Raw genomic sequence first — 20,117 nt, forward strand, 5'->3', positions numbered from 1 at the left:
TAATGAAATACAAAACGGTGAGGACTCAGAAAAAAGATATTATACCATTTATCACCACATACAATGGACACGAGAACAAGATCAGAGACTCTTTTAATAGAAATTGGAATATTCTTCTGATGGACCCAGTTTTAAGTAAGATTCTGCCTCCCAAACCACAAATTACTTACAGAAAATCAAAGAATTTGAAAGACTTGCTGGCACCGAGTATGCTAAGGGATAAAGAAGAAGTGAGAAAAACAACGTTGAACTCTTTCAAATGCAATGGAAGTTACAAATGTGGCCACTGCAATATCTGTAAATTTCTCCACCCCAAAAGAAAAACTTTCACAAATTCAGATGGTTCTAAAGAATACACTATAAAGAACTTTTTGAATTGCAACTCCACGTCAGTCATCTATTTTACCCCCTATGTTCTTCAAGGGTATCCTGGCTTTTACTTGGAAGTGCCTGATCAGTACCCATAAGGGTGACTCTGTGGATAAGATCTGGTCTAGTAGGGAAATAGGAGATGCTGACCATTGATTGAACAAATAAATATTTGCTGCCATACCATCATGTGTATGCCCAATCTCATCTGATCTTGGAAGCTAAACATGATTGGGCCCGGTCAGTACTAAGTTGGGTCACCACTTAGGAATACCTGGTGCTGCAAATAATAAAGAGGTTCATACGGGTAGCACTGACTCTGAGTGAATCCTAGCAAATGGATGGATTAAATATACGGCATATGGAGAAAGAAGCAAACTTATGGATACCATGACATACAACCATACCATCTCATTGAGCTTGGCCTTAGTGGATACCAACTCAGTGTCGCTGGGCCTGATTAGTACTAAGATGGGTGACCCCTTCAGAATTCCAGGTGTTGTAAAGTCTCCATATCCCTGGCAAATAAACATCCAAGAAGGTCCATTGGTAACCTGAAGATGCCATGTCTCCATACTTCCCTCATCTTTAGAAGAACCCGTTGGACCTTTAATTAAAATATAAGAAATTCTGGATGGCTAGATAAAGGACATTAATGAAACTGTGTCCATACATTTCCAGCAAGTTAAGGAAAATGATCATCCTAAAAGAAGAATCTGAAATTCAAAAGATGTGTGGTCTCAATATTCCTTTAACTAGGAAACATTCCCCCTTTTTTTTACAATAAGTGTGCATGGCTAGGTTTATCTAGCATAGTTACTATACACTTGTCACTTCACTTTAGTATTGGCGCCACACACACCTGCTTCTTTATACTGTATATATATATACAGGTTGTCCAGGTGCGGCACTCACGGTTTGGAATAACAGTTGTTCTGAAGACAGTTATAAACTAAAACATTAATATCTTTACTGCCTGCATCAAGTTACTATACCTTGACAACCTGTATCTATGCTGAGCTGTGGAGGCACCCGGTAAAGTTGAACCTGTTTATTTACGAGTGCCAGTCCTGTGTATTATAATATATATATATATATATATATATATATGTGTTTAATAAAACCACACACACACACATATATATGTGCATGTGTTTATGTATATATATATATATATATATATATATATACACTCACATATATATATATATATTGTGACAGGACCAGATTAGGAGTCCCTCTCCTGGGGTCGATGGACTCCATCTTCACACACACACACAGCCTATATCAGCCAGTTCCAGATGCAGACCTTAACAAACCTGCTAACAGGCCAAAAAGGCCAAAACCCAGTGTGGCCTGTGGATGGAGCCCACCCTCTCCTCACATCCACACCCACAGGTCCCAAACCGGCTTTTCCAAAAGCCAAAACTCAAATCTGCTTCAGTGCAGACTTTCTCCTGGGGGATTTTTTTAGAACACATAGGTCAAAAACCTAGGGCAAATGTATCTACCACTGACCACTTTACCAATGATCCTATCACAATATACATATATGAAGTAGAAAGGTGGCAATCAAGATGACTAAATAAGCAAAACGATAGCCCATAAATTGCGTATCAACATTTCAGGGACTTTAATGGCCCTTTCGTCAGGATATAGAAAAACCCACACACCCACATATATATGTGTGTGTGTGTATATATATATATATATATATATATATATAGCCATCTCACGTCCCACTCCAAGAACGAGGCGGCACTCCCAAATAATCATGATGCAAAAAAAACGTGTATTTAAATCGATTCAGTGACACATGTTATCGACGTTTCAAGGTCCTTAGACCTTTTCATCAGGATGGGTCACATTATGTGAGAAAACGAAGATCAGACCTGCAAGTGCAGGCGTCTTACCTTATACAGTTGAGGGTCTCCTCCCCACAGCGCTGCTGCCCGAGTAGGGAGGCGGGCCACCTGACTGGCCGGAAACCGGACACGGCGGAAGCTGACGCATGCGGTTGCCTAGCAACCCCTAACACCACACTCCTCTCTGGCTAACAGCGCTGTGGCAAGGGAACACAAATAAATATACCGTGAAAACAGACCATGTGCATAGCACATACAATTGTGAAATAAGCAGTGTTGTAAGTGATACATTAAAGACATTAAAAAACCATTAAAAAGGAGGAAATAGTGTGAGTGTACACACACACACTTACACAGTGATCGCTCTGTAAATGTAAAAAAAGACATATATGCAACACAATCATAACGATGATAAATCAGTCTAACATGCCACACCCCCAAAATTACAGGGCTTGTTATGTCTAACCCCATTTTACCTACTCTTGTATGCACAAGCTTTTCCTAACATTGCGCACTGACATACGGAATCAGGCAAAGAATGTAAATATCATTTACATTCATACCATTGCGCACTGGCACATGGGATCGGGCAAAGAATATATAAATATCCATACAGCACTGTTGACACCAAAAAGAACTGCATATTTCCAAAAACTCAATAGCCCTGACCGAGCAGTCGACCCTGTATAAATAGATAGTAATTCTAATGAATTTCCCATATTCACACGAACACATTCAAGCTAAGTGTTTCATTCAGCCCTTTAGGTGACATAGTATCTAATCTATGAATCCAACGGGCCTCGCATTGACTCAATTTCTTACAGCGGTCGCCGCCCCTAATGTCTTTTGGAACATGATCTATAATCTTATACTTTAAAGCTGCTAGGGGATGATGTAGATTTTTAAAATGACGCGCCACCGGCTGGTCACTGTCACGTCCGTCCAGGGCTGCTCGAATGGCAGATCGATGAAGCGCCATTCGCTCCCTGAACGTACGAATCGTTTGGCCAACATAATATAGCCCGCAAGGGCAAATTATTATGCATACAACGAATTGTGTCTGGCATGTAAGAACGTGATGAATATCATATTTACGCCCGAATGAGGGTGTTTAAAATAGTTACCAACCTCCAAATACCTGCAGGTAATACATGACGCACATTTATAACAACCTGCTTTTTTCTTTTGGACCAGGAAATGCATGCTGGGTTCAGTATTAGATGTAATCCTAGATTTTACCAGGATGTCCCGCAGGTTGCGTCCCCTCTTATAACACGGCATGATTTCCTTGTTTTTAAAGATCGGTAACTCGCGGTCACCAGAGACAATCGGCCACAAGGCTCGTGAAGCCCTTGGTAAAACCTGGCTTGCTAACGTATACTCGGATACTAACGGAATTTTATTAGACTTAGAATTGCCTATTTGCTTGTTCAAGAGCTCCATGCGTGGAATTTTAAGAACCTGTTCTTTAGCATTACTAAGAATATTCTTAGGGTACCCACGTTCCTCAAACGACTTGGTTACCTGGTCCAATGCAGCGGGGACCCTCTGGGGATCCGAAGTGATCCTCGCAGCTCTATACATTTGAGACTTGGGTAAGGCTTTTTTCAAAGCTGGGGGATGACAGCTGCTATGGTGCAACAGAGTGTTGCGATCTGTTATTTTATGGAATACTTCCGTACAAATTTTGTTATCAATGATTTTAATATGGACGTCTAGATAATTAATCTCCGACACACTTAGATTGTAAGAAAATTTGACTGGTTGCTCTTGGGCATTGATAGCATGAATCATCCACGTTAACTCCTGCTCAGTACCGGACCACAGTAGAAACAAATCGTCTATATACCTAGTATATAGAATAATGTTCCTAGAAAAGCTGGAGTCCAAAAAGAAAAATCGATGTTCCTGCTCAAACATGAACACGTTGGCGTACGATGGGGCCACATTGGGCCCCATCGCACACCCGGTACACTGTAAATAAAAATGATTATTATGAAGAAAAAAATTCTTAGTTAAAGTGAACTCCAACAGTTCTAGGAACAACTCCATGTCCAGAGCATCGAATTTATTAGCCTGCAAAAATCTCCGCATGGAACTCAAGCCCATGTCATGAGGAATTATGGTATATAGATTTTTCACATCAAGGGTGCACATGATAGTGCCTGTGGGTACATCTCCCAGGCTATTGAGTTTTAACAAAAACTGGGTAGTGTCTTTTAAGAAAGTCGCTTGTTTCATAACTAATGGCTGTAACAAAAAATCTAAGAATTGAGAAATGGGCTGCAACAGAGAACCCCGGGCAGAAATGATAGGTCTGCCCGGGGGATCTCTGGCATCCTTGTGCACTTTGGGGATGGTATATATGACCGGGACCAGTGGGAACTCCACTGTAAGAGCATCCAGCAATTTTTTATTAATCAATGCCTGTTGAAACGCTGTAATAAGAATAGAGTCCAAGCACTTTTTATATTCTATGGAAGGATCTTGATGTAAACGTCTATATGTATCATGATCTGCTAGTTGTCGATCGATATCCGCGAGATACTTCGTTGTGTCCATCACAATGATACCCCCGCCTTTATCGGCGGGGCGGATGACAATGTCTTTGCAAGCTGCAAGGTTACTTAGAGCGGATTTTTGTTCACGAGACAAATTATGATAATGGTGTTTAGGTGCTTTATCAAATTTGGTGATGGATTCATCTAATAAGCGGGTAAAAGTTTTCAACGAGGCATTAGATGATGGGGGATCGAAGGAGGACTTAGAATGTCTCTGAAAGAACTCATCAAAAGGGTATGAATGTGATGTTAATTTATGTTGAAAAAATTCCCTGATTCTCAAGGAACGGCTAAATTTATGCAAATCAACCTTCCATGGGAGGTCCTGATGGGAATTACTGGGAATAAATGATAGCCCTTTGTCTAAGACAGATATCTCAATGTCACTAAGGCTCCAAGAGGACAAATTAAAAATTAGTTATTTCTCCTGTTGGATGGTGGTTTTGCCAATTCTCTCGTTCTGCCTCCCCCGTCTAGTAAGCCTGGTCCCGGATTGCCGTTTTTTGACCTCGTGGAACGGGATACTTGGATATTAGATGCTGAACATGACTCATCGGAATCGTTTACAACGAAATCACTGTCGCTGTTTGATTTGTATGTCTCCCGTCTTTGTAGTTGTTTATTATGCCAGGAAGGACGCTGGCGATTCTGTTCAAAACCGCTCCTAGATGTCAAACCTGCGAGCCATCTGTATACTCGTTGGTCCTCGTAATCGGTTTGGACAGTGCGTAACTTGCTTTTTTTGAATTTACTCAATTCCAATCGATACTGCTCACATTGGGCTTCCAATTTATCCCACATGGCTTTGTTTTTCTTGTCGTCAAACAGGCTTTTATGTTGTATGTTCAAATCGCTTATCTTTGATTTAGATATAGATAGCTCTTTACTAGCTTCTTGTATGACGAGTAACATCAAATCGAAGCTGCATTTATTAAGGATGCTGATCCATTGCCGGCAGAAATCAGCACTGTTTCTGCCAATTGTAGGCGTATTACGAATGCGAAAACCACGTGGAATGAGCTTGGCATGATAATAATCTGACAGTGATGTACCATGTTGTAGATAATCGATCTCTCGTTTTCTATGTTTGAACATAAGTTGGTATAGCTCATCTACTGTAAATGTGTCATATTCACTTTGTGCTGTAGCTTGAAAAAGGATAGCAGAGGCTTGGTCCTCAGTGAAACTAAGAGTGTCGCCAATGTGTTGTTGGATGCCCACAAAAGACACAGGATCAGGCAAGCCTGCTTGGGACTCCATATTATATATATATAGAAAAGAATGCCAATGTTCCCCCCAAAAGTTAATAGTTTAGCAAAAATTAAATCACAGATTCGATATAAAAATCCTCCTGGGACAACCAACACTGGTCCCTCCTATAACCAGGTGAAAATTCCACACAATCGAGCTAATATGCAGAACATAGTCCATGTAGATTATTGAGCCAGATAATTCCGGTGTCCCAGCGCACGTGGGGTTAAATAACACTCCACATAAAAATGCTAATGTTCCACCAAAGGTATTCTTGGATTAGCAAAAAAGAAATCACAAATTCGATGCAAATCCTCCTAAAACAGACGACCACGATTCGTCCTATGACCAAATGGAAATTCCACACAATCGAGCTCATGTACAAAGGGCAAATGCATATCAATTATTTGTATATATATAGTCCAAATAGTTCCGGTGCCCCGGCACACGTGGGGTTAAATAACGCTCCACATAAAATTGCTAATATTCCCTCAGAAATGTTATTGGGTTAACCAAGATAAAATTACAGAATCCTCTTAAGAAAAGCGACCACTGTTCCTCCTGTTCCCAGGTAAGAATTCCACACAATCAAGCTGATACACAAAAAATTATTCATATAGATTTTTAAGCCAAATAATTCCGGTGCCCCGGCACACGTGGGGTTAAATAACGCTCCACATACATACTTACCATGGAAGCCTGGCACTCTGGATGAATAGACCAGCGGAGGGGTGCCTTCCTAAGCACATGCAGTCATCTCACGTCCCACTCCAAGAACGAGGCGGCACTCCCAAATAATCATGATGCAAAAAAAACGTGTATTTAAATCGATTCAGTGACACATGTTATCGACGTTTCAAGGTCCTTAGACCTTTTCATCATTTGTCCTCTCGGAGCCTTAGTGACATTGAGATATCTGTCTTAGACAAAGGGCTATCATTTATTCCCAGTAATTCCCATCAGGACCTCCCATGGAAGGTTGATTTGCATAAATTTAGCCGTTCCTTGAGAATCAGGGAATTTTTTCAACATAAATTAACATCACATTCAGACCCTTTTGATGAGTTCTTTCAGAGACATTCTAAGTCCTCCTTCGATCCCCCATCATCTAATGCCTCGTTGAAAACTTTTACCCGCTTATTAGATGAATCCATCACCAAATTTGATAAAGCACCTAAACACCATTATCATAATTTGTCTCGTGAACAAAAATCCGCTCTAAGTAACCTTGCAGCTTGCAAAGACATTGTCATCCGCCCCGCCGATAAAGGCGGGGGTATCATTGTGATGGACACGACGAAGTATCTCGCGGATATCAATCAACAACTAGCAGATCATGATACATATAGACGTTTACATCAAGATCCTTCCATAGAATATAAAAAGTGCTTGGACTCTATTCTTATTACAGCGTTTCAACAGGCATTGATTAATAAAAAATTGCTGGATGCTCTTACAGTGGAGTTCCCACTGGTCCCGGTCATATATACCATCCCCAAAGTGCACAAGGATGCCAGAGATCCCCCGGGCAGACCTATCATTTCTGCCCGGGGTTCTCTGTTGCAGCCCATTTCTCAATTCTTAGATTTTTTGTTACAGCCATTAGTTATGAAACAAGCGACTTTCTTAAAAGACACTACCCAGTTTTTGTTAAAACTCAATAGCCTGGGAGATGTACCCACAGGCACTATCATGTGCACCCTTGATGTGAAAAATCTATATACCATAATTCCTCATGACATGGGCTTGAGTTCCATGCGGAGATTTTTGCAGGCTAATAAATTCGATGCTCTGGACATGGAGTTGTTCCTAGAACTGTTGGAGTTCACTTTAACTAAGAATTTTTTTCTTCATAATAATCATTTTTATTTACAGTGTACCGGGTGTGCAATGGGGTCCAATGTGGCCCCATCGTACGCCAACGTGTTCATGTTTGAGCAGGAACATCGATTTTTCTTTTTGGACTCCAGCTTTTCTAGGAACATTATTCTATATACTAGGTATATAGACGATTTGTTTCTACTGTGGTCCGGTACTGAGCAGGAGTTAACGTGGATGATTCATGCTATCAATGCCCAAGAGCAACCAGTCAAATTTTCTTACAATCTAAGTGTGTCGGAGATTAATTATCTAGACGTCCATATTAAAATCATTGATAACAAAATTTGTACGGAAGTATTCCATAAAATAACAGATCGCAACACTCTGTTGCACCATAGCAGCTGTCATCCCCCAGCTTTGAAAAAAGCCTTACCCAAGTCTCAAATGTATAGAGCTGCGAGGATCACTTCGGATCCCCAGAGGGTCCCCGCTGCATTGGACCAGGTAACCAAGTCGTTTGAGGAACGTGGGTACCCTAAGAATATTCTTAGTAATGCTAAAGAACAGGTTCTTAAAATTCCACGCATGGAGCTCTTGAACAAGCAAATAGGCAATTCTAAGTCTAATAAAATTCCGTTAGTATCCGAGTATACGTTAGCAAGCCAGGTTTTACCGAGGGCTTCACGAGCCTTGTGGCCGATTGTCTCTGGTGACCGCGAGTTACCGATCTTTAAAAACAAGGAAATCATGCCGTGTTATAAGAGGGGACGCAACCTGCGGGACATCCTGGTAAAATCTAGGATTACATCTAATACTGAACCCAGCATGCATTTCCTGTTCCAAAAGAAAAAAGCAGGTTGTTATAAATGTGCGTCATGTATTACCTGCAGGTATTTGGAGGTTGGTAACTATTTTAAACACCCTCATTCGGGCCGTAAATATGATATTCGTCACGTTCTTACATGCCAGACACAATTCGTTGTATACATAATAATTTGCCCTTGCGGGCTATATTATGTTGGCCAAACGATTCGTACGTTCAGGGAGCGAATGGCGCTTCATCGATCTGCCATTCGAGCAGCCCTGGACGGACGTGACAGTGACCAGCCGGTGGCGCGTCATTTTAAAAATCTACATCATCCCCTAGCAGCTTTAAAGTATAAGATTATAGATCATGTTCCAAAAGACATTAGGGGCGGCGACCGCTGTAAGAAATTGAGTCAATGCGAGGCCCGTTGGATTCATAGATTAGATACTATGTCACCTAAAGGGCTGAATGAAACACTTAGCTTGAATGTGTTCGTGTGAATATGGGAAATTCATTAGAATTACTATCTATTTATACAGGGTCGACTGCTCAGTCAGGGCTATTGAGTTTTTGGAAATATGCAGTTCTTTTTGGTGTCAACAGTGCTGTATGGATATTTATATATTCTTTGCCCGATCCCATGTGCCAGTGCGCAATGGTATGAATGTAAATGATATTTACATTCTTTGCCTGATTCCGTATGTCAGTGCGCAATGTTAGGAAAAGCTTGTGCATACAAGAGTAGGTAAAATGGGGTTAGACATAACAAGCCCTGTAATTTTGGGGGTGTGGCATGTTAGACTGATTTATCATCGTTATGATTGTGTTGCATATATGTCTTTTTTTAGATTTACAGAGCGATCACTGTGTAAGTGTGTGTGTGTACACACACACTATTTCCTCCTTTTTAATGGTTTTTTAATGTCTTTAATGTATCACTTACAACACTGCTTATTTCACAATTGTATGTGCTATGCACATGGTCTGTTTTCACGGTATATTTATTTGTGTTCCCTTGCCACAGCGCTGTTAGCCAGAGAGGAGTGTGGTGTTAGGGGTTGCTAGGCAACCGCATGCGTCAGCTTCCGCCGTGTCCGGTTTCCGGCCAGTCAGGTGGCCCGCCTCCCTACTCGGGCAGCAGCGCTGTGGGGAGGAGACCCTCAACTGTATAAGGTAAGACGCCTGCACTTGCAGGTCTGATCTTCGTTTTCTCACATAATGTGACCCATCCTGATGAAAAGGTCTAAGGACCTTGAAACGTCGATAACATGTGTCACTGAATCGATTTAAATACACGTTTTTTTTGCATCATGATTATTTGGGAGTGCCGCCTCGTTCTTGGAGTGGGACGTGAGATGACTGCATGTGCTTAGGAAGGCACCCCTCCGCTGGTCTATTCATCCAGAGTGCCAGGCTTCCATGGGAAGTATATATATATATATATATATATATATATATATGGGCAGCACAGACAGTGTAATGGGTAGCATTACTGCCTCACAGCACTGAGGTCATGGGTTCAATTCCCACCTCGGCCCTAACTGTGTGGAGTTTGTATATTCTCCCTGTGCTTACGTGGATTTCCTCCGGGTACTCTGGGTACTCCGGTTTCCTCCCACACTCCAAAAATATACTGGTAGGCTAATTGGCTCCCAACAATATTAACCCTAGTGTGTGTGAGCATGTGGTAGGGAATATAGATTGCAAGCTCCACTGGGGCAGGGACTGATGTGAACGGCCAAATATTCTCTGTAAAGTGCTGCAGAATATGTGTGCACTATATAAATAACTGGTAATAAATAAAATATATATATATATGTATGTATATATATGTATATATATATATATATATATATATATATATATAACCAAATAGACAGCGGCACTCAGTGCAATAAAGAAAACACTTGCAGCTGTTTAAGAGTTACCAACGTTTCAATGCAAGGAGCATTTTCGTCAGGGTGCAAAGTACAAAACAATAACACTTACCCTTATAGAATCCCCCCTGGACTGTCCGTGGTGGCGGGCCGCTGGAGCGGTCATGACTAGCGTGATTACATCATCAACGGCACGACGACATGGAGGTCATACTGAGACAGAGTTTTGCTAAGCAACCATACACAACAATTAATACAAACAATGCAAACAAGCTATTTCACCTCATGGAAAAAGTCACTTTAGAAATGTTATGTTTCAGCACACAACCTATGTCAAAAGATCAAAAATTACAATGCAATTCTGGTGCTATATATGTCAATACAGAATTTAGAAAAATGCACAAAACAGTCAAATAAACCAGAAGATCAATAGATATGATAAATACAAGATCATCCAGATCAGGTCAATCTAGAACCAACCTTAAGAACAATCTAGGTGAAAATAATAAAATTAAAAATTAAAAATAAATAATAAAAAATAAAAATATGGATAAATAAAAAAATGAAATGAAAATAAAAAATAATAAATGAAATAAGTAGAATAAACAACAGGCAAAAGTGAACAAAAATGAGCAAACAAGATTAAGGAAAAATTATAGAAAACATGAAAGGCCCAAACTTTCATTGAGGCCACTGTGAGACAATGGTCCTCATTCAGACCCGGTCGCAAGTGCTAAGCAATCGCAACTGGGTTGATGATTATCCCCTGTGCATGCGCAGTGGCCGCACTGCGCGTGCTCAAGCCCCGGAGCGAGAGAGAAACTCTTTCGATCCGGAGCTCACTACAAAAGGGCCGGCTGTCGATGTTGATCGACAGATCAGCCCGTTTTAAGATGGGGCGGGGGGGTGATTTTGTGGGTGGCCGCACTGACATCAGCAGTGATGTCAGTGGGGAGCTTCCTGCTCGATCAGAGCAGGAAGCTCCCTGGGGCTTACGGCTGCCGAGACCCAACCTTAGGGTCTCATTGCAAGCCCCGATGGTCGCGATGGTCAACTCAATCTCCAGTTCAGTTTACTTACAGCATGAACACAGAGTTCATACATTTTTTGGATGTCAAGATTACCATCATCGATGGCAAGATCTCTACTTCAACTTACAATAAAATCATTGATCACAACAATTTGCTATTTGCATCAAACCATCATCCTGTTGTGCTCAAACAAGGACTTCCGTATTCACAAATGCTATGGGTCAAACATATCACCAGTGATATCACCAGTTTGAAGCTCAAGGCAATGATAGATGCATGCTCATGACAACTATGGCAAAAGTCATTAAGCTGCCTAGAGAAAAACTCCTTAATTTTTCTCGTAAGAACATGGTGGATGACAAGAAATTCATTAGGATCAACAAGTTTAACACTTAAGCCCAAAAATAGTGAAAAGCTCAAAGAATCATTGGCCCATTATACAATCCGATTCTACAATGTCCTCCTTGAAAGAGAGCAGGGTCATTGTGGCACATCAACACGGCAAAAATATAAGGGATTTTATTGTCAATACAAATGTCTCTGGTAGAGATTTGGAACAGATGAATACTACTAGAAGCTTCCTCAGTAGCAGCAAACCTGGTTGTTTTAAGTGCATTAATTGCACTACATGCAGAGTTATGGTGATACTTTTCTACATCCCTACACTGGAAAAAAGTTCAAGATTCATCACCAGGGTCTCATGTACGAGTAAATTCGTAGTATATATGATTTCATGTCCTTGTGCCATAATTGCATGGGGAAAACAAAAACGGAATGAGCCTTCAAATAAAGAATGGCTGTACATCGATCTACCATCAGACAAGCCATCTCATCAGGTGGCAGTGAACATCTAGTGGCTAGACATTTCTCTGAAGCTTAACACAATCTGGCTATGCTACTTTACCGGATTAGTGACCATATTCCAGTACCTAAACGAGGAGGCAATTGGTCCCTGATGTTACTCCAGGTTGAGAGCAGGTGGATACATCGCCTGGACACTTTGGACCTCATTCAGAGTCGGTCATAAGTGGCCGCTCAGTCGTACACCTAACGATCGAGAATCAGATAAAAAACAATCGCAAGGCCGGGCTATCGCAACCAAAGTGATGCCCATACATGATCAAAGCACCTCCTCTAGCAGTTAGTGATCGAGTCAATCATTGTCAGTCACTGTATGTTAATTTTCTTCTAATTGTTGCGGCCACTTGTGTTGTGTGCAAATTACACCAAACATTAACAAAAAGCCTCATAGAATAAGCCATCCCTATGAAATTTATTTATTCTTATTATTCGCTAATGCAAACGCAACTGAATCAATTACAAGCCAATTAGCAGTGTTATTAGCAACAACAAACGATTATTAGCTGCTAGCATTGTGTGGCAAAAAATAGAAACATCAAACATAACATCAGTCACATTCAATAGTATCGATTGGCCTCTAACCTGCTCGCAGAGTGATGTTTTACTACTTCTGGCCTTCTATGTTGGCCGTAGCAGGAAATTTATGTATGCCCCTGAAACGCCCTGAAAACGGTGAGGAACGCCTGCGATTTTAGACCACCACCCCGTCAACACCCACAAATGGCCTTTCATGTCAATCTACTCTCGGAAGCCACTTACTGCTCATAAGCTGTACGATCGACAGCATTTTGGATTGCAAGGTCCGTACGCATGTGTGGTTTGGTAACATTGGATGTGTACGACTGAGCGGCCGCTTACGACCGACTCTGAATGGGTTCCTTTGTCTCCACGCTGCCTCAATGAAAGTTTGGGCCTTTCATGTTTTCTATAATTTTTCCTTAATTGAGTTTACTCATTTATGTTAACTTTTGCCTGTTGATTATTCTACTTATTTCATTTATTAGTTTTTATTTTCTTCGTTTAATTTTTTTATTTATCCATATTTTTATTTTTTATTATTTATTTTTAATTTTCTTATTTTCGCCTAGATTGTTCTCAAGGTTGGTTCTAAATTGACCTAATCTGGATGATCTTTTATTTATCGTATCTATTGATTGTTTTTTTTTTACCATTCTGTGCATTTTTCTACATTCTGTGGTGACATATATAGCACCAGAATTACATTGTCATGTTTGATCTTTTGACATAGGTTGTGTGCTGAAACATAGCATTTCTAAAGTGACTTTTTCTATTAGGTTAAAAAGCTTGTTTGTATTGTTTGTATTCATTGCTGTCTATGGTTGCTTAGCAACACTCTGTTTCAGTATTTTCAGATCACATGCTATGACTTCTGTATCATCGCACCGTTGATGGTGTCATCACGCCAGTCGAGACCGCGCCAGCGGCCGCCACCATGGAAAGGCAAGGGGGGAATCTATAAGGGTAAGTGTTATTGTTTTGTACTTTGCACCCTGACGAATATGCTCCTTGCATTGAAACATTGGTAACACTTAAACCGCTGAAAGTGTTTTCTTTATTGCACTGAGTGCCGCCATCTATTTGGTATCTACATGTCAACCACATGATTCTGGTAGTTTGTGACGGCACCTGCATATCATTGAATTCTAGTTGTTGAGGAGTGCTGCCTGCTGCTGTATTTGTTTATATATATATATATATATATATATATATTAGAACCCCTTAACCCCTTCCCCCCAGAAAATCCTGTGTTTGCCCCTGTTCAATAATTCTTTTTTTCTCTTTGGAGTCAGTGCACATGACTTCATGACATCACACCAAACTGCTGGGAGGAAGAGGTCAGAGGAGCTGTGACGGGTGAGGAGCACTGCCAGCCAGACCTGGAGGAGCAGAAGCCAGAAGGAAGGAGCATTCTTCAAGGTGATAAGGTAAGTAATGGCCCCTGAGACTTAGTGGTAGCAGGGAAAGGGAGAGGGAGGCCCAGGGGCCCTGCCTATTTTGTCAGTCCCATCCCCCAAACTTTCTGATGGCAGTCCTGGTTCTGTGTCCATAGCAGCCAATCACTGCTGGCAGCGTCTCCCCAGCCAATCACTGCCAGCAGCAAATGGTTTGGGAGATGCTGCCGGCAGTGATTGGTTGCTGCGGACAGAGCACACACAGCGCATCCTGCAGGCCTGCTCTCTCAGCCAATCGCTGCCAGCAGTGTATCTCAACCAATTGTTGCAGGCAGACCAGAGACCACCTCGGAGCACCTCCTTCCCTCCCTGCCTGCCATTGTACTCAGTCCTTCCCGACATTGGTGCTGGTGGATCCCCCTTGGTTGGCTGCAGCAGCACTGCTTGCGCTCTGTCACAGCTCACTACATGCAGGGGGCCACCTGGAGGAAGGAGGTAACAGTCCCAACTGCTATCTCTTAACCCCTTCCCAGCCCCAGTGCTGCCCCAGCTGTATCCTGAGCCCCATCCTAACCCCCAGTACTGCTCCAGCTGCTACACTGACCTTCTTCCCTACTCCCAGCACTGCCCCAGTATTACCTGCCCTTAACTCCCTTCTTGCCCCCACAGTACTACCATCTACCCTTCCTTCCTTCCTACCCCCAGTACTGTTTGCCCCTAGCCTCCTCCTTGCCCCCAGTACTGCCCCAGCTGCAACATACCCTTACCCCCTACCTACCCCCAGCACTGCCTGTCCTTAACCTCCTCCTTGCCCCAAGTACTGCTCCAGTTGCTAATTACCTTTGCCCCCTCCCTACCCCCAGTACTGCATGCCCCTAATCCCCTCCTTGCCCCCCCAGTACTGCACCAGCTGCTATATTCCCTTGCTGCCCCTTCCTGCCCCAGCAGAGCCTGTTCCTAAACTTCTCTTTGCACCAAGTACTGCCTCAGCTGCTAATTACCTTTACCCCTCCCTACCCCCAGTACTGCACCAGCTGCTATATTTCCTTGCCACCCCTCCCTACTCCCAGCACTGCCTGCCCTAGCTCCCTCCTTGCCCCACAGCACTGTCATAACTTCTGTCTTCACTTACCTCTCCCTACCCATAGCACTGTCTGTCCTTACTGACTCTCCCGACAGCTCTACCCCAATTTCTCCCTGCCTATACCCCCAACTCTACCCCAAATGTTGCTTGCCCTTAATCCCCACTACCCCAACTACTACTTGCCCCCAGCACTGTTCCAACTGCTGCCTACCCTCACCTCCCATAATGTGTGATGGGCCCCAGAAACTATGGAGTATGACACCAATTTTTAAAAGTGAGGGGTCAGCGCGATCACTGTGGGGGGTATAGTAATGTATCTGGGGAGTATAGTAATGTATATGGGGGTATAGTTATGTATCTGGAGTGTTGAATAATGTATCTGGGGGGTAGCTTAATATACCTGGGGGGCAAAATAATGTACCTGGGGGGCAGAGTAATGTATCTGGGGTGTCACAACCTGAACCACAAAGGTAAGGGCTGATCTGCGCAGCATTAATCAAATCACTGCACAATCCTATAATTACTGTATAACTGGACAAAATCTCACTATGACAGGGCTTATTGCTGCAATAATACCATATCATGGGTGGGTAGGGGCCCCAGTGCATTGCTTTACCCAGGGCCCACACTGCTGTTAAGATAGCCCTGGGGGCAGGGACTGATGTGAATGGACAAATATTATCTGTAAAGTGCTGCGAAATATGTGTGCGCTATATAAATAACTTAATTAATAATTAGTCAGAATTTTAAGAAGTGGAGATGTTGCCCATAGCAACCAATCTGATTAGAATTAACATTAAGATACCACCTACTACAAGATAATGCACAATCTTATTGGTTGCTATGGGCAATAGCTCCACTTCTGAAAACTTTCACTTTAGTACACATACCCTTAAAAGTCCAGCAAACATTACCAATGTAATGAGGCTACACACTTATAAGTTATTTAAAGTGTTTGTAAAGATCCATATTTTTAAGTCCACATTTTTAAAAAACAAACTCCACACAAAAATATGCTACATTCCAATAGAAACATTGGCCCTCATTCAGAGCCGTACGCTCTGAGCAGAGCGCACGCTCTGAATGAGGGCCGGGCTCCATTTTCATGGAGCGTCCTCCTGGACGCTCGTATAGCTGTGGGTCACCACCCACAGGCTATACGAGCGTGCTTTGTGATGGCCGCGATGGTCGAGACCATCGCGACCATCGAAATTGCGAGCCGGAGCCTGCGGTTGAGGTTTTCAACCGCAAGCTCCGGAGTGATTTTGGCTCTATCAGAGCCAAAATCACTCCCACTGACATCACTAGTGATGTCAGTGGGCCGGCTTCTGACGGGAGGCGTTCCCTTAGGAACGCCCCCATCAGGGAGGCACGCCCCCGGCACGCCCACCAAAGGGGGCGTGCTGTCAATCAACATTGACAGCACGCCCCCTTTGATCGGACACAACGAGCGAAGGACTTTCCTTCGCTCGTCGCGTCTGGCGCATGCGCACGACGGAGCTCCCTCCGTCGTGCGCATGCTCAGTGCATAACATCGACCCACTTGCGAGTGGACAGCCGCTCGCGAGTGGGTCTGAATCAGGCCCATTGTTTTCATTGTGTATTTAGGATTAAGGGCCTTATTCATAGATGGATGGTAATGCGATTTCATCTGTAAATTTGCATGCAATGCAGCTGCAAAAATCTGATAATGATACGAAAGAACACCTGAGCATAATGACGTCCACTGCTGCCTTCTTACCTGCTTGCAATGATGCATACTGTACCTGCGTAAATATTGTGAAAATTAAAGCACATTAGCACTCATCTTGGCCTTGCAGCAGCTGTGACATGCTACAGCCTTGGGGTCAATTTAGACATACAGACCTGTGTGGGAAGCAGTCGGGGAGCCGACTGTCTAATCCCGGCAAGGTACAAATGACAGGTGTCGAAATCCCGAAGCCTGTCATTAGACCTATGCCGGGACCCCGACACCCGGCTTTCCGATAGAAGGTAATATGGGCGATGGGCACGGACAGCCATGGGGGGGAAGGGTTAGGGTTGGGGGGTAAAAATAGGTTAGTTAGTATTTACCATTGTAGCTTCAGGATATTGACCCCTGCTGGGCTTCCGCTGTCGGGATTAGAACTGCCAGCCATGAGGCCGGTGGTAAATCATAGTGATTCCACCTGTGCATGTAGTGCAAGTGGCTAATTTATGCACACCCAAGTAATGTCTTTTAAACAGACCTGCCGGTGTTTCTCTGATCACCACTAGTCACTCCCCCCAAATGCTGACAACCTGTCACTCACCCTGCGGTGATTTCCTATATATGTCCGTTAACACAGTGCAATTGCTGCACACATGTAGTCAGGGGCTGGCTGGCAACTTTCAGCCTGGGGGGCAAACACTAGCCAGTGGCCCTGGCTTGTCTTTCAGCATATTGTGAAGCATTTAGAAGCTTGGGGTAAAAGGTAATGCCTAAACGCACTATCACCGGAAAACCCCGCCCCCACCCTCCCGCTGGCGTTACTGGATAGGGAAGGGACGCGGCAATGCAGCACACTCTATTAATATATACACACATGCAATATTGGTGACAAGAAATTCTAATTATCGGGACTAGGAACCGATAATTAATAAAAATGCTGCTTTTGGGCCCCATATTAATGTATATACATTGTATAAATACAAACATTACATATACTCCTCACACAGCTCCCCCCCAGCTCTCGCCCATCACTCAGATCTTTCCCCACCTCACACAGATCCCATCCTCTTATAGCTCTCCCTTCCTCACATGCAGACCCCCCCCACCACACAGCTCTCTCCACTTTCTCTTATCCCTCCAAATAGCTCTCTGCCCACTCACACAAACACAGCCTCCACCTCTCAGAAACCCTCCCCCCCCACACACACACATACATACACACAGCGCTGCACCCACAGATCCTCCACCACAAAAAGATTTTCCCCCTTTCTCAGATCACCCTCCTCACTCAGGACTCCACACATAGATCCCCCGCCCCTAACACAGAACACATGGTGGGAGATCACCTGCTGAGCCTGCATTACATTGAGAGATCAATGTCTCTGGCGTGTGGCGGGAGCAGCGAGTGCCACTCTGCCAACACCACGCTGTCTTGTCCAAAAGCACTGATCTCTCCATGTAATGAAGGCCCAGCAGGCGGTCCCCTAACCACCCGCCCTTGTCCTCCCTTTTTCCTGCAGATAGCCTGCACAGTGTCAGCAGCACATACCTCTGAGGGCTGGAGCAATGGAGGAGAGAGCCTCCATTGTATCCCCAGCTCCGCCCCTAGCCGCACCGCCAGGCCTTACATGAGCAGAAGAAGAAGGCGGAGCTGAACAGCCTCCAGGGAGCTTTAGGTTAGGACCACACTTTGTGTTAAATGCCGCGGCCAGGACGGATGCACTGCTGCAGCCTGACAGTGACAATTGTACCAGCTAGGGGGGTAGAAAGCACCCTGCCCCCAGGCCCAGCCCGCCACTGCATGTAGTGCAGCTTGCAAAATGGCAAACCAAAGATTGATTGCAGGCGTAAAAACTTTTGTGTCTGTCTCTGAATCAGGCCCTAACTCTAATCATCAATTAATATATATGCCAGTGTTGAAGGCAGGATTTGTGTTACTCATCCACTGTTACGTAGACTCAACTAGATCAAGCAATGATTTTGGATTTATTGAAGTATGTTTAGTCACCTTAAATATCATATTTGTAGGACCTTCGACAAGATGCTTGGATCCAGCAATTGTGCCAACACCTCTTGGCCTGGTTGGCTGTTCTGAGGTGGAGGAAGATGAGGACAACACAATTATACTTACTCCCATTGAAACCACACCCACCAGCCCAGCAACCCCAACCCACACTGAACACTAGAACCAACAATACCCACTGTGTAGTAAATGACACTTTCACTCCACAACTTCCACCATTCACAGACAGATTTCATAGCGAAACTTGCCAACTGGATGTCATTGCCCACCAGCTAAGCATGTTAAATCGACTAACCACAATGGCACAGGGGACGCGCAACTGTATGTCTAGTAAAGTGAATGTGAGTATGTTTGAGATTACACAGGCCATGTGGGAACAAACCATGGCCATACGTGAGCTGTAACAGGTGTTCCTGAGCCACCAAAGGGAGTTGCCCCAGCAGAAAGGTAGGTTGGTGATGCACCCTCAACCTCCACTATTAGGGGTCTATTTATTAAGCAGTGAAAAGTGTGGAGAAGAGAACCAGTGGAGAAGTTGCCCATAGCAACCAGTCAGCTCCTACCTATTATTTTATAGACTGTACTTGATAAATGCTACTTCAAAGCTGATTCATTGCTATTGGCAAATTCTCCACTGGTTCTCTTCTCCACACTTTTCACTGCTTGATAAATAGACCCCTAAGTTCTCAACCCACCAGCCCCCAAACTGCATCGCCACTGAATCCACCTAGACGCTGTGCATGTGTGTGTGGAGATGTAGCAAAAGGGGCAGGGGGGCGAGGTAGTTTGGGCTCCAAATTTATGCCCATGGTGTTTTGCATTTTTGGATAAAAATGTACTTTTCCAGTAAAATGTTTTCTGGCTACATTAGGTCTGTCTTTATTTTCTAACCAAAAAAGGTTTTTATTGTGTACACAATTTAGGGTAAACATATACAAAGTTTAAGAGTGACAATACACACTT

At 43.4% G+C, this 20,117-nt stretch overlaps 1 pseudogene; it reads left to right on the forward strand.

The window, feature by feature from the left end:
* Positions 1-539: 539 nt before the first annotated feature.
* LOC148507757 (5S ribosomal RNA) lies at positions 540-658 on the forward strand (annotated as a pseudogene).
* Positions 659-20,117: the final 19,459 nt, after the last annotated feature.

This window comes from Taudactylus pleione, unplaced genomic scaffold, assembly GCF_031769625.1.
Source record: "Taudactylus pleione unplaced genomic scaffold, aTauple2 ptg000386l, whole genome shotgun sequence".
Lineage (NCBI taxonomy): Eukaryota > Metazoa > Chordata > Amphibia > Anura > Myobatrachidae > Taudactylus > Taudactylus pleione.